Here is a 14,051-nt window from a genome sequence, read left to right on the forward strand (position 1 = left end):
TACTGCTGTTCCTAAAACCATTGACATACATAAGCCTACTGTAACCACACACAGAGAGTGTGTGTATTTGTTTTAAGGTTGGGCGATTGTGTACAAGCCTACATCGCCCTATTGTGCCCCATAGTGATCCTCGATAGTTAATCGCTATGGGGGGGGGGGGGGGGGGGGGGGGGGGGTGATCTTTCTTATTGCTACCCATGTATTTCCATGGAAATATAAAGTTTATTTGGAAAGTAATAAATATAGATATTTTAAAAAGCATTGATGATTTGCGTAAATGTAATATACTAACTATTTCTCTTGTATTACATTTGGTGAAGACCACATTATGACTTGTTTATGACTCGAAACTCAAAGTTTAGAACTTGAGACTTGACTTGAGACTTGTCGGTCTTGACTTGAGACTGACTCGGACTTGCCTGCCTTGACTTGGGACTTGACTTGGTACTTGAGTGCTAAGACTTGAGACTTACTTGTGACTTGTAAAACAATAACTTGGTCCCACCTCTGCTACTTACTACACTCATTATCAGAACTCAGGATACGACCCAGATGCAGACAGTTCGAATCGCAGATGTTAATTTACAAAACAGGGGGCAGGCAAACGACAGGTCAGGGCAGACAGAGGTCAGTAATCCAGGGCAGAGTCAGTAATCCAGGGCAGAGTCAGTAAGGTACAGAACTGCAGGCAGACTCAGGGTCAGGGCAGGCAGAGGTCAGTAATCCAGGGCAGAGTCAGTAAGGTACAGAACTGCAGGCAGACTCAGGGTCATGGGCAGGCAGAGGTCAGTAATCCAGGGCAGAGTCAGTAAGGTACAGAACAGCAGGCAGGCTCAGGGTCAGGGCAGGCAGAGGTCAGTAATCCAGGGCAGAGTCAGTAAAGTACAGAACAGCAGGCAGGCTCAGGGTCAGGGCAGGCAGAATGGTCAAAACTGGGAAGACTAGGAAAAACAAAAACTACAGTGGCTTGCGAAAGAATTCACCCCACATGGCATTTTTCCTATTTTATTGCCTTACAACCTGGAATTAACAAGGATTTTTGGGGGGTTTGTATCATTTGATTTACACAACATGCCTACCACTTTAAAGATGCTAAATATTTTTTATTGTGAAACAACCATGAAATAAGACAAAAAAACAGAAAATTTGAACGTTTCACCCCCCAAAGTCAATACTTTGTAGAGCCACCTTTTGCAGCAATTACAGCTGCAAGTCTCTTGGGGTATGTCTCTATAAACTTGGCACATCTAGCCACTTGGATTTTTGCCCATTCTTCAAGGTAAAACTGCTCCAGCTCCTTCAAGTTGGATGGGTTACGCTGGTGTACAGCAATCTCTAAGTCATACCACAGATTCTCAATTGGATTGAGCTCTGGGCTTTGACTAGGCCATTCCAAGACATTTAAAGGTTTCCCCTTAAGCTACTCGAGTGTTGCTTAAGTTGTATACTTAGGGTCATTGTCTGTTGGAAGGTGAACCTCCGTCCCAGTCTCAAATCTCTAGAAGACTGGAACAGGTTTCCCTCAAGAATTTCCTTGTATTTAGCGCCATCCATCATTCCTTCAATTCTGACCAGTTTCCCAGTCCCTGCCGATGAAAAACATCATGGTGGTGTTCTTGAGGTGATGAGAGGTGTTGGGTTTGCGCCTGTAACGGCTTTCTTCCTGGGATGAAGGAGAGGACCAAAACGCAGCGTGGCTAGTGTTCAACATGTTTAATAAAGAATAAGAACGTGAACACTACAAGCTACAAAACAATAAATGTGAAAACCGAAAACAGTCCTATCTGGTGCAGAACACAAAGACAGAAAACAATCACCCACAAACCAACAGTGCAAACAGGCTACCTTAATATGGTTCCCAATCAGAGACAATGACAAACACCTGCCTCTGATTGAGAACCATATTAGGCCAAACAACAAACCCAACATAGAAACACAAAACATAGAATGCCCACCCAGCTCACGTCCTGACCAACTAAACAAAGACTAACAAAGGAAATAAGGTCAGGAACGTGACAGCGCCAGACATAGCGTTTTCCTTGATGGCGAAAAATATACATTTTAGCCTCATCTGACCAGAGTACCTTCTTCCATATGTTTTGGGGAGTCTCCCCACATGCCTTTTGGCGAACACCAAACGTGTTTGCTTCGTTTTTTCTTTTTTTCTTTAAGCAATGGCTTTTATCTGGCCACTCTTCCGTAAAGCCCCGTTCTGTGGAGTGGTCCCGTAGACAGATACTCCAATCTCCGCTGTCAAGCTTTGCAGCTCCTTCAGGGTTATCTTTGGTCTCTTTGTTGCCTCTCTGATTAATGCCCTCCTTGCCTGGTCTGTGTGTTTTGGTGGGCGGCCCTCTCTTGGCAGGTTTGTTGTGGTGCAATATTCTTTAAAATCTTTAATAATGGATTTAATGGTGCTCCGTGGGATGTTCAAAGTTTCTGATATTTTTTATATACCAACCCTGTACTTCTCCACAACTTTGTCCCTGACCTGTTTAGAGAGCTCCTTGGCCTTCATGGTGCAGCTTGCTTAGTGGTGTTGCAGACTCTGGGGCCTTTCAGAACAGGTGTATAAACTGAGATCATGTGACAGATCATGTGACACTTAGATTGCACACAGGTGGACTTTTTAAAAACTAATTATGTCACTTCTGAAAGTAATTGGTTGCACCAGATCTTATTTAGGGGCTTCATAGCAAAGTGGGTGAATTCATATGCACGCACAGCTTTTCGCAAAAATTTTTAAAACATTTTTGAAACATGTTCTTTGTTTTTATTTCACTTCACCAATTTGGACTGTTTTGTGTATGTCCATTACACGAAATCCAAATAAAAATCAATTTAAATTATAGGTTGTAATGCAACAAAATAGGAAAAATGCCAAAAGAATAAATACTTTTGCAAGGCACTGTAGAGCACAGGAAACATGGTAACATGCTGGTAGGACTTGACGGGACAAGACGAACTCGCAACAGACAAACAGAAAACGCAGACAAACAGAAAACGCCCTTTGACTCCTGGAAACAGGAGACAAAGTGTTGTCAGAAAGGGGTTTCATTCTAGATACATGGAAAGTGGGATGTATACAGAGAGTGCAGGGCAACAGAAGGCGAACAGCAGAGGGGCTAAAGACCTTAGAGATGGAGAAAGGGCCGACTCCACCAGGAGTGTCAAATCCCGAGTGGACAGCCATAACTTCTGCCCGAGATGATAGCAGGGATCAGGGGTCCTGGACAGCGGTCCGCATGTCTCCGATACCTTTTATTTTCTATTTTTTTATTTCACCTTTATTTAACCAGGTAGGTCAGTTGAGAACATGTTCTCATTTACAACTGCGACCTGGCCAAGATAAAGCAAAGCAGTGCGACAAAAACAGCAACACAGAGTTACACATGGGATAAACAAATGCACAGTCAATAACACAATAGAAAAATCTATGTACAGTGTGTGCAAATGTAGTACGATTAGGGAGGTAAGGCAATAAATAGGCCATAGAGGTGAAATAATTACAATTTAGCATTAACACTGGAGTGATAGATGTGCAGATTATGATGTGCAAGTAGAGATACTGGGGTGCAAAAGAGCAAAATAAAGAAATAACAATATGGGGATGAGGTAGTTGGATGTGCTATTTACAGATGGGCTGTGTACGGGTAAGCTGCTCTGACAGCTGATGCTTAAAGTTAGTGAGGGAGATATAAGTCTCCAGCTTCAGTGATTTTTGCAATTTGTTCCAGTCATTGGCAGCAGAGAACTGGAAGGAAAGGCGGCCAAAGAGGTGTTGGCTTTGGGGATGACCAGTTAATATACCTGCTGGAGCGCGTGCTGTGGGTGGGTGTTGCTGACCAGTGAGCTGTGATAAGGCAGGGCTTTACCTAGCGAAGATTTATAGATGACCTGGAGCCAGTGGGTTTGGCGACGAATATGTAGCCAGCCAACGAGAGCATACATGTCGCAGTGGTGAGTAGTATATGGGGCTTTGGTGACAAAACGGATGGCACTGTGATAGACTGCATCCAGTTTGCTGAGTAGAGTGTTGGAAGCTATTTTGTAGATGACATCGCCGAAGTCGAGGATCGGTAAGATAGTCAGTTTTACAAGGGTATGTTTGGCAGCATGAGTGAAGGAGGCTTTGTTGTGAAATAAGAAGCCGATTCTAGATTTGATTTTGGATTGGAGATGCTTAATGTGAGTCTGGAAGGAGAGTTTATAGTCTAACCAGACAGCTAGGTATTTGTAATTGTCCACATATTCTAAGTCAGAACCGTCCAGAGAGGTGATGCTGGTCGGGTGGGCGGGTTCGGGCAGCAATTGGTTGAAGAGCATGAATTTAGTTTTACTAGCATTTAAAAGCAGTTGGAAGCCACAGGAGGAGTGTTGTATGGCATAGAAGCTTGTTTGGAGGGTTGTTAACACAGTGTCCATAGAAGGGCCTGATGTATACAGAATCGTGTCGTCTGCGTAGAGGTGGATCAGAGTATCACCAGCAGCAAGAGCGACATCTTTGATATGTACAGAGAAAAGAGTCGGCCCGAAAATTGAACCCTGTGGCACCCCCATAGAGACTGCCAGAGGTCCAGACAACAGGCCCTCCGATTTGACACATTGAACTCTATCTGAGAAGTAGTTGGTGACCAGGCGAGGCAGTCATTTTGGAAGCCAAGGCTATTGAGTCTGCCGATAAGAATGCGGTGATTGACAGAGTCGAAAGCCTTGGCCAGGTCGATGAAGACGGTTGCACAGTACTGTATTTTATCGATGGCGGTTATGATATAATTTATGACCTTGAGCGTGGCTGAGGTGCACCCATGACCAGCTCGGAAACCAGATTGCATAGTGGAGAAGGTATTCGAAATGGTCGGTGAACTGTTTGTTAACTTGGCTTTCAAAGATTTTAGAAAGGCAGGGCAGGATGGATATAGGTCTACAGTTTGGGTCTAGAGTGTCACCCCTTTGAAGAGGGGGATGACCGCGGCAGCTTTCCAATCTTTGGGGATCGCAGACGATACGAAAGAGAGGTTGAACAGGCTACAATGCAACAATTTTGGCGGGTAATTTTAGAACCGGGTAAACAGGCAGAGTCCGGGACAAACATCCGGTTAGCCGTGCTCCCCCCTCACGGTCCCTGGTTTTCTATATTCCAGATAAGTGCAGCCGTGAGACAAGAGGTAGGGAGGATGATCTCGGGAATGATGGTGAAAGCGCACCTGGCTTCACATTCTTGGACCCCGAGCGGTAGGAAACGGTGAAGTTGAATCGAGTGAATAGCAGGGCCCATCGAGCTTGCCTGGAGTTGAGGCACTTGGCGGTGTGGAGATATTCCAAGTTCTTGTGATCTGTCCATACTACGAATGGGTGTTCCGCCCTCTAACCAGTGCCTCCACACCTCCAACGATATCTTCACCGCGAGTAGTTTTCTGTTACCCACGTCGTAATTCCTTTTCGTGGTGTTGAGACGATGGGAGAAGAAAGCGCAGGGATGCAGCTTTTGGTCTTAGGCTGAATGCTGGGACAGGACAGACCCCACTCCGACTTCCGAGGCGTCAACCTCCACCACGAACTGCCGGGACGGTTCCGGATGGATTAGGATGGGGGCGGTAGTGAGTTGGTGCTTGAGCTTCAAGAACGTCTGGTCTGCAGCTGGAGACCACGTGAACGGGACCTTGGGAGAGGTGAGTGCTGAAAGGGGGGAAGCCAGGATGCTGTAACCCCGGATGAACCGGCGGTAGAAATTAGTGAACCCCAGGAAGCATTGCAACTGTACTCTGGAGGTGGATTGCGGCCAATCCACCACCGCTCTCACCTTTCCAGGATCCATCTGTATGTTGCCTGCAGCTATGATCTATCCAAGGAAGGAGATGGTGGAGCGATGGAATTCGCATTTCTCAGCTTTGACAAAAAGCTGGTTCTCCAGAAGATGTTCATCTTCTGGAGGACTTGTCGGACATGGAGGACATGTCCTTGAGCCGAGCGGGAAAACCGAGGATGTCATCGAGGTAGACGAACAGAAACCGGTTCACATGTCATGGAGAATGTTGTTAACCAGGGCCTGGTCAGTCCGAATGGCATCACCAGCCTCGGTTTCTGGACCCGACAGGGAATAAAGCCGCCCCCGAGGAGTATTGCCCGGGAGAAGGTCGATGGCGTGGTCATATGGCCAATGCGGAGGAAGCGAGGTGGCACGGGCATTGCTGAAAACCTCTCAGGTCAGTCATGGCCAGTTCGTACTGGCCAGTTTGTACTATCAGGACTCAGGATAAGACCCAGATGCAGACAGTTCGAATCACAGATGTTAATTTACAAAACAGGGGGCAGGCAGACTAAGACTAGAAAAAACAAAAACTAGAGCACAGGAAACACTGTTGCCACTGTCACACCCTGATCTGTTTCACCTGTCTTATGCTTGTCTCCACCCCCCACCAAGTGTCTCCCATTTCCCCCATTATCCCCTGTGCATTTGTACCTGCGTTTTCTGTTTGTCTTTTGCCAGTTCGTCTTGTCTCATCAAGCCTACCAGCATGTTTTTCCGTACCCCTGTTTTCTAGTTCTTCCGATTTTGACCATTCTGCCTGCCCTGACCCTGAGCCTGCCTGCCATTCTGTTCCTTTCGGACTCTACCCTCGATTAACGACCTCTGCCTGACCTTGACCGGTCCTTTGCCTGCCCCCTGTTTTGTAAATAAACGTCTGTGATTCGAACTGTCTGCATCTGGGTCTTATCCTGAGTTCTGACAGCCACAAAGTTAGAAGCACAGAATCATTGTATGCTGTAGCAATACGATTTCCCTTCACTGGAACTAAGGGGCCTAGCCCGAACCATGGAAAAACATCCCCAGACCATTATTCCTCATCCACCAAACTTTACAGTTGGCACTATGCATTGGGGTAGGTAGCGTTCTCCTGGCATCCACCAAACCCAGATTCATACGTCGGACTACAAGATGGTGAAGCGTGTTTCCACTGCTCCAGAAACCAATGACGGTGAGCTTTACACCACTCCAGCCGATGCTTGGCATTGAACATGGTGATCTTAGGCTTGTGTAAGGCTGCTCGGCCATGGAAACCCATTTCATGCACTCAGCGGTCCCATTCTGTGACCTTGTGTGGCCTACCACTGCGCAGATGTGCCGTTGTTGCTCCTAGATGTTTCCATTTCAAAACAGCACTTACAGTTGAGCGGGGAAGCTCTAGCAGGGCAGAAATTTGACGAACTGACTTGTTGGAAAGGTGGCATCCTGTGACGGTGACACGTTGAAAGTCAATGAGCTCTTCAGTAAGGCAATTCTACTGCCAATGTTTGTCTTTTGAGATTGCATGGCTGTGTTTTCAATTTTTTACACCTGTCAGCAACGGGTGTGGTTGAAGAAGCCGAATCCACTAATTTGAAGGGGTGTCCACATACTTTGTATATATAGTGTAGATAAAGCAATTAAACTATTACAAAAAGCCTATGTATATGCAGCCATACACACAGCTGTATTACCAAAATAATGCAAACTAAATGCTGAAGTAGTACCCTAGTTATTCATGCATTCAAACAAAAATACTGAATAGCAATTTGGCTTAGAATACCGACACAACTGCGAATGGGAACAGAACAAAACAGCGGTGCCAGGTTGTAGGCCTAGGAAACAAAATATCAGATCAATAAAGACATGACACAATCTATATTTAGGCTAGTTACATTAAGAGTAAGCAAACACAGTAAACAAAAGGAGAATGGAGATCCAAATAACCAAAACACAGCCTACTACAGTGAGATACAGCCATGCACAGCAGTCTTGCCAAATAAATAGGCCTATACAGTCCCTCTTCAAACATGGTAAATCACCCTGCTCGCTCATGAGTTCAGCAACACATTGTGATATGGCACAATACACTTTTGAAAATCAAATTCGACCCATGTAATCAATTAAGCAATGCCAGCCTACCATAAGCACGTTTCCAACCGGCCAGTGGCTTTCCATAGCCCCCCTACACACACCACGGCACGCCCTGTTGATTGTCCAGACACAGCGCAGCGGAAATACAGATTTTTTCCCCCGCCAGCCTGTCACTCAATCATTTTAAAAGTTTTGCTATTTTTATATAGGGACATAAAACTTCAACTGAGGGGGCTAAAGTTTGAACTGACACCTGCTGGTAACTCAACTGGTTAGGACAGCTCATGAGGTCCCATAAATATCTGTCGACTAGGTAGGACTCTTATGACTAAAGATGCTTCATGCATAGCATATATTTTTACTAATAAGAGTGAGAGTAAAATATCTCTATTCTGAGCACTTACGACCAATTTTCTACTCTGAAACACTTTGTGGATACGGGCCCAAGTACTTAAGTCATAAAAGTGTGTCTCAGGGCCCGTGGCTCTGTAGGCCTGGTGCCTGATGTTATCAAGAGGAACGATGGCGGCTCAGTGAGGAGACTAGACTACTGAGACATTACTCCATGTTTGCACAGTTTGTAAGGCCTGTAATAGAACAAATAAATTGGTCTCTTAATGGAGTAAAATGTAGTGTAATACAGCAAAATTGTACTTTCAGACAGTATTTTCTTAAAAGCATAGAGCTGTTATGAACTCAGAGAATATGTCTTTATTGTGGACATAGTAGAGAAACTTGATTGGGGTGTTTTGGTGCCAGGAGGACTAATAGGGAGTAATAGAGAGACCTGTTGCCTTATCAGTGAATCAGCGGAGACAACAGAATGACTGGGACCATTTGCCCTTTCTTTCTCAAGGTTTGGGTTACCCACCAAGTTAGCTTGGTGACACTTCAGTCAGACACATGCTGTGTAGGTGAGAGACCAAGACACAGACTAGAGCTGGGTGATATGGACAAAAATCCATATCACTATAAATTGACTGAATTATCACGTTAACGATTAATTGATAATTGAATGTGCACCACAGTCATTGTTTTATATTACCCTTAAAACTACTACTACTACTTTAAATGTTGTAGCTATCAATTGTCCCATCAACAATCACCCATATTAGCAAACTTATTTAACTTCAAACTTCACATTTCTCTAGTAGGGTCATATAGTGTATTTATCGTAATGAGTGGTCGGTTTGGTTGGTGTCAATCATTTTTGTTTTATCATCCCAGCTCTAGGTGTCTGTGTGTGTGTGTGTGTGTGTGAGAGGACCTTTTCTCTAGAGAGAGTGAGAGAGAGAGAGAGATTGAGACATTGAGTAGAGGGCCTCTGGTCTGACAGGTTACGTCTTCATCAGCAGCAGATGACAGGTTCCTCTGGTGCGAGGCGCTAGGCTAGGCTAGCACCCAACAGTGCCTTGACGCAGAAGAGACCTCTCAACAGAGGCTGTGTTTGTCACAGGGTATCAGCACCTCTGGGCTCCAGTATGCCAGCAATTGTTCAGGCCCGGATTAGTTTTTTTGTATCCTGTTACGAACTTTATTTCCATGGAGTCAAGTTCAGCAGTGCGCTGCAGGCCGGGGATGTTGCTGAGAGCCAGGTGATTTATGTGTTGCTGAGTGAGAGCAGCAGGTTCAAGTAGTGTTTCAAGTCAGAGGTCTCCAGGAAAAGGCAGGGGAACTCGAAGCTCACAGCGGGGGGCTAAGGCCGTTTTCACTTGGAGCTGCTCCACTGCTAGGGCTATAGGCATGCTTGGGAGGCTCTACCCCTGTAAACAAATGTGATGGGCAATGGAAGGTGTGTTTCTTTGTTTTTGTGTTGTGTTGATTGGTCGAGGAGAGGCTGTGAGTGATGTGTAGAGACTTAGAAACTACATTTCCTTACTGTGGGATATATAATTTAGGATTTTACTGTTTTGCACAATATCTTCAAATGTAAAAAGGAAATCATATAAATTTCACAGCAAAACTTCTAGGCATACTTTTGTAGTTATATACACTGACCTAAGTTGTTAAGGCTCCATTACTTACACACTTAAGAGGTCACTTCCTGTCGGCTTTGTCAGGGCCATTTCTACGTCTCTTCTAAGCTCTTTACTGCTTCACAGATTATGGTCTGTTGCCAGTGGCAACAAACAAGGAGACTCATTTCAGTGATGGTATCATAATGAAATAATGACCTCGTTATTGCTCACTACTTCTCCATAGACTCCTATTCTTAGCCAAACAGGAGCAGTCGGGTACAGAAACGTTAAAATCTAGGTGAAGAGAAAAAGCTGTTCGAAATTCAGTCGTGAACCATGAATTAATGAGCAACGAGTGCTTGCAACCTCTGCCTATTCTCTGTGCACAACCAAAGGAATAGCCATCCGCACGGTAATATTCCTTTGAAATATGATGTCTTAAAGATGGAACGATATTCTCTATAGTGACATTGCACAGTGGTGGCAGCTGTCAGAGTTCTACTTAGCCATCTGGATCAGATGAACACAGAGAAGATGTTAATGCACTTCATGATGAAAGGCGGATAACACCTTTGACCTTCCTAGCCTTTGACCTCGCTGGGCAATATGCACTGACTGATGCTATAGGTTTCCTATAACTGGCATATGCTGGGCCAGTCAGATATGTTAAGAGACATTACTCATTCAGACACGGTTTATTATACAGCCCCTGTTGGCCAATCACCAGTCAGCACCACATTCTTGTTCTGTGTTGTCGCATGTTGAATGAGGGAGAGCTCGGTTTGTTGTTTTAAAAGTTTTGCAAGTCTCTGAAAAAATGATCTATTGAAAAAGTTTGGTTACTAGCTACCTTTTGAACTTGGATCCCGCAATGCGGTTAGCCTCAGTTGCTGGGACCACTAAATCTGTCCGGGGATCCTGCCAACCAAAGGTTTGAAGAGCTGCTTGGCGTAGCAGCTAGCCTGAGCCTGCCTGCCTGACCACTCTGCCTGCCCCTGACCCTGAGCCTCCCTGCCGACCTGTACCTTTGCCCCACCTCTGAATTATTGACCCCTGCCTACCCTGACGCTGAGCCTGCCTGCCGTCTGGTACCGTTGCTCCACCTCTGGTTTACTGACCCCTGCTTGCCTTGACCTGTCTATTGCCTGCCCTTGTTGGATTATTAAACCACTGTTAAGTCGACGTTGTCTGCATCTGGGTCTTACCTTCATACCTGATAGTACGAACTGACCATGACTGACCCAGCAGACCCGGGCCAGCTGCGCGACGCCATCTCCTCCCAAGGAGCCTCCATTGGTAGGCACGAGGAATTGCTTCGTGGTCTTATGGAGGGGGTCCAAATGTTGGCTGAGCGCCATGACCGGGCGTTGGACATTCTGCTGGAGCAATTCTGCGGGTTTTCTGGGGGGCAGCCTTTCACGGTGGTAACCCCACCGCTCCTCAGTAACTCGGCAGTTAGCAGCACCGCCCCACCGGCCACTCCACCTTCCCGGGAGCCTCGTTTACCTCCCCCGGAACGCTTTAACGGAGATCCGAGCACCTGTCTGGCGTTTTTTGCTGTGTGCCCTAATTTTTGAGCTTCAGCCCTCCTCCTTCCCCTCGGATCGCTCCAAGATAGCCTACCTCATCACTCTGATGTCTCGGAGGGCTCTCACCTGGGCTACCGCCGTATGGGAACCACAGCTGGCCATGTGCGTGAGTCTGGAGGGGTTTGTGGGAGAGGTAAAGAAGGTTTCTGATGCCCCGTTCTCCAGGCGAGAAGCTGCCCAGAAGCTAATCCATCTCCGGCAGGACGTCCGCAGAGTGGCCGACTATGCTGTGGATTTCCGCATGTTGGCAGCAGAGTGCGTGAAACCTTAACCACCGCTTCACCACTGCTCCTATCCTGGTTCATCCTGACCCTTCCCGTCAGTTTGTGGTGGAGGCGGATGCTTCGGATGTCGGAGTGGGGGCTTTCCTGTCCCAACGTTCTGCCCTGAACCTTAAGCTGCATCCCTGCGCCTTCTTTTCCCACCGCCTCAATGCCACGGAGAGGAACTACAATGTGGGGAATCGGGGCTTCTCGCGGTGAAGATGGCATTGGAGGAATAGCGGCACTGGCTAGAAGGGGTGGAACATCCATTCATTGTGTGGACCGACCACAAAAATCTGGAGTATCTCCGCACCGCCAAGCACCTCAACTCCAGGCAAGAGAGATGCCTGGAGTTTGTGCCTGATGCTGGATGTTTGTGCCTGACGCTGTTCGCTCCGCGGTCCTGGAGTGGGCCCATTCCTCCAGGCTTGCCTGTCACCCAGGCTCTCGTCAGACCCTGGCCTTCGTGCGACAACACTTTTGGTGGCCTACTATGGTTCCGGATGTTGCAGCATTTGTCACCGTCTGCACGGTCTGCGCACAGAACAAGACTCCTTGGCAAGCTCCGGCTGGTTTTCTCCAACCACTGCCTGTGACTCACCGTCCCTGGTCCCATATATCTCTGGATTTTGTCACGGGTCTCCACCCGTCTGAGGGCAACACTGCCATCCTGACTGTGGTCGAACGGTTTTCCAAAGCCGCCCACTTCATTCCTCTCCCCAAAGAGGATGGTGCAGCACATCTCCTGGATCCACGGACTCCCGTGGACATCAAATCAAATCAAATTTATTTATATAGCCCTTCGTACATCAGCTGATATCTCAAAGTGCTATACAGAAACCCAGCCTAAAACCCCAAACAGCAAGCAATGCAGGTGTAGAAGCACAGTGGCTAGGAAAAACTCCCTAGAAAGGCCAAAACCTAGGAAGAAACCTAGAGAGGAACCAGGCTATGAGGGGTGGCCAGTCCTCTTCTGGCTGTGCCGGGTGGAGATTATAACAGAACATGGCCAAGATGTTCAAATGTTCATAAATGACCAGCATGGTCAAATAATAATAATCACAGTAGTTATCGAGGGTGCAGCAAGTCAGCACCTCAGGAGTAAATGTCAGTTGGCTTTTTTAGCACGTCCGGTGAACAGGTCAGGGTTCCATAGCCGCAGGCAGAACAGTTGAAACTGGAGCAGCAGCAAGGCCAGGTGGACTGGGGACAGCAAGGAGTCATCATGCCAGGTAGTCCTGACGCATGGTCCTAGGGCTCAGGTCCTCCAAGAGAGAGAAAGAAAGAGAGAAGGAGAGAATTAGAGAGAGCATACTTAAATTCACACAGGACACCGGATAAGACAGGAGAAGTCCTCCAGATATAACAAACTGACCCTAGCCCCCCCGACACATTAACTACTGCCTCATAAATACTGAGACAGGATGGGTCAGGAGACACTGTGGCCCCATCCGATGATACCCCCAGACAGGGCCAAACAGGAAGGATATAACCCCACCCACTTTGCCAAAGCACAGCCCCCACACCACTAGAGGGAAATCTTCAACCACCAACTTACCATCCTGAGACAAGGACGAGTATAGCCCACAAAGATCTCCGCCACGGCACAGACCAAGGGGGGGCGCCAACCCAGACAGGAAGATCACGTCAGTGACTCAACCCACTCAAGTGACGCACCCCTCCTAGGGACGGAATGAAAGAGCACCAGTAAGCCAGTGACTCAGCCCCTGTAATAGGGTTAGAGGCAGAGACTCCCAGTGGAGAGAGGGGAACCGGCCAGGCAGAGACAGCAAGGGCGGTTCGTTGCTCCAGAGCCTTTCCGTTCACCTTCACACCCCTGGGCCAGACTACACTCAATCATATGACCTACTGAAGAGATGAGTCTTCAGTAAAGACTTAAAGATTGAGACCGAGTCTGCGTCTCTCACATGGGTAGGCAGACCATTCCATAAAAATGGAGATCTATAGGAGAAAGCCCTGCCTCCAGCTGTTTGCTTAGAAATTCTAGGGACAATTAGGAGGCCTGCGTCTTGTGACCGTAGCGTACGTGTAGGTATGTACGGCAGGACCAAATCGGAAAGATAGGTAGGAGCAAGCCCATGTAACGCTTTGTAGGTTAACAGTAAAACCTTGAAATCAGCCCTTGCCTTAACAGGAAGCCAGTGTAGGGAAGCTAGCACTGGAGTAATATGATCAATCTTTTTGGTTCTAGACAGGATTCTAGCAGCCGTATTTAGCACTAACTGAAGTTTATTTAGTGCTTTATCCGGGTAGCCGGAAAGTAGAGCATTGCAGTAGTCTAACCTAGAAGTAACAAAAACATGGATACATTTTTCTGCATCATTTTTGGACAGAAAATTTC

Source organism: Salvelinus namaycush, chromosome 26, assembly GCF_016432855.1.
Source record: "Salvelinus namaycush isolate Seneca chromosome 26, SaNama_1.0, whole genome shotgun sequence".
Taxonomy (NCBI): Eukaryota; Metazoa; Chordata; class Actinopteri; order Salmoniformes; family Salmonidae; genus Salvelinus; species Salvelinus namaycush.